This window comes from Vulpes lagopus, chromosome 10 (assembly GCF_018345385.1).
Source record: "Vulpes lagopus strain Blue_001 chromosome 10, ASM1834538v1, whole genome shotgun sequence".
Classification (NCBI taxonomy): Eukaryota; Metazoa; Chordata; class Mammalia; order Carnivora; family Canidae; genus Vulpes; species Vulpes lagopus.
In genome coordinates this window covers 4110269-4112586 of record NC_054833.1, presented here as the reverse complement: position 1 = coordinate 4112586, position 2318 = coordinate 4110269, and the positions used below count along the sequence as shown (strand labels likewise).

Genomic DNA, 2318 nt, shown 5'->3' with positions numbered 1-2318 from the left:
CATAATTGCTGAAAATGAAAACTTTATACTCTCAATAGGTATTGAGAATATCTCCTAAAATGTTACAGAAATTCTTCCTCACCCAAAGGGACTTACCTGACCCCATCTTTGTCAATATTGATGCAATCATTTACCAAAAACATCTATATTGATTTCATAAACAAAAAGCTGTTTTCCACTGCTGTGGTAATAATTTGATAAGTTTAGTTTTACAGGCTGAAGCTTTGTGCAGTGGCAGTATTGTAGCCAATGAGGTTTATCCGAGGCGCGACTATTGCTAATTGAAAACTTTTCCTAATTTTACAGGCTGAGTAATCAGTGACTTTTTGCTTACGTCTTCTGTTGAACTTGTAGTGATGTTTTAGTGTTTGCCGAGCAATCATAAAGAATGTTTATATATTATTGTTACAAACTCTTTTATAGTAAGATTAATTGTAAGTAGTTCCCAGGTTTTTTTATTTGCCTTCTGTTTCTTTGTTATTTGATATATAAAAGATTTTTTTTTTTTTAGGTAGCTAAGTCTACCTGCCTCTCCTTTTGAAATCTACTTTCTTCTCATCTGAGGAGTTGTAAGCTGACTCCTTCAATAACAGGTAAAAGAATTAAGCAAATTCAGAAAAATAAATTAAGTAGCTTCTTATACTTCTTTTATAGCACTTACTACTACTACACATTTTTACATGCACATGCCTTGTCTTCCTTACTACCCTAAAAGTCCTGGATGGTTGAGCCTTCAAGCTTTAGTCATTTCTAAATTTCCCCAAGACATATGGAAAAGGCTCCATAAACGTTCTGTTAAGCGAAAAATATGAATTAATAAGCACATGCTTTATCAGCTTTACAGAGGCTATCCAAAAGAGCTCAAGGCAGTACAAGTTTATTAATTCTAATATATTCTTTCTTGCTTGTTTACATTTGGATAACAAAACTCTATTTCTTATACATATCAGGAAAACATACTTTTAGGCTAAGAACTGACATTATATCTAGGTATTTCAAAAATAAATTCAATCAGCAAGAAAGTTTCTTAGACAAAGACATCTACTGTAATTTATCATCTCATGAATTTGGTCTTCAACTTATTTATTTATGGTATGCAAGATACCTTATAAGTATTTCATAAGGAAATTCTATTCTGTGTACCTACAGTGTATGTCTGAAATATTACACAAAATAAATCAAGGGAGTCCCCAAACTACAAATCATTAGGCAATATTTCAAGAAACTGCTGCTTTCTGCTCCTTCTGGAAATTTGCCTTAGATTAAGTTATTCACAGCCATTCAAAAGAAGTTGAATTCTAAACTAAATGCACTAAATTCAAAAGAACATAGGATATCTTTCCAGAGTCAGAATTGAGATCATAACCACTATTATATAATTTTCTTTAAAAAAAAATCACACTTCATATTTTTAACAGATTTCAAAAATTTTTTTGAAAGGAGGAAACTCTTAACTTTCTGGTGATCACAATGATTACCATCTTTGTGTTTGTATTTTCTGCCTTTTAGAAGCTGCAGAAAATGACTATTCTATAAATTCCTTCATGCTGAATATTATGGCTTAATACCACTCTCAAGAGGCTAAATAAACTCACATTTTTAGGGGAAATAGCATTCTGGATGAGGATCCTTAGTAAAACAAGTGTCATTATCTTATAAGTCATCTGTCTCAGTATTTTATATAAAGAATGTTTGATTCCAGGGAGGCGTAAGAAAGTGATGCTTCAACTAGCAAACAGGTTTCATATAGCAAAAAGCTGAAATGTCTCAATTTGATTCCCATGTACCCCATCCTAAGTTTCATTCCTGCCAAACAATGCCCTAACTTAACACATGGTTAAGAGAAAACACAAAACAGACCTTTCTGATCTCAATCCCTTTAAGTCTGCCCTTTAGGATCACCATAACGTTATTTTGTTTGTCCACCTTTGTCTTGAGTTGAAAGTTCAAGATCTTAGACCATCTTTTTCTTTTATGGGTTCTTCACTGCCATAAAAATCATCCTTTCCCTACCAATCTATAATTTATAGTTACTACATGACTTCCCAATACTGTGTCCCCTCCAGTCAGCATCCATAGTCACCTTTTGTTTAATAAATTGCACTTCTAACAGGAGGTTTATATGCATTCTCATTCATTTCCACATAACCAGCCTTTGTCAGCAATTCCATGGAGCCTATTCATATGGGACTCTGTTCTGAGAACTTTTTTCTTCCAGAAACAGAACAGAACAAACCAATCTGTGCTATCTTGTTCTCTATTAACAACTGTCATTACCAAAAGATGCATGTTCCCTATTAAAATTTCTAGTTGAATAC

The 2318-nt window shown here is 32.9% G+C and overlaps 1 pseudogene; it reads left to right on the top strand.

The window, feature by feature from the left end:
* The first annotated feature begins 220 nt into the window (after positions 1-220).
* On the top strand, positions 221-345 carry LOC121501099 (annotated as a pseudogene).
* Positions 346-2318: the final 1973 nt, after the last annotated feature.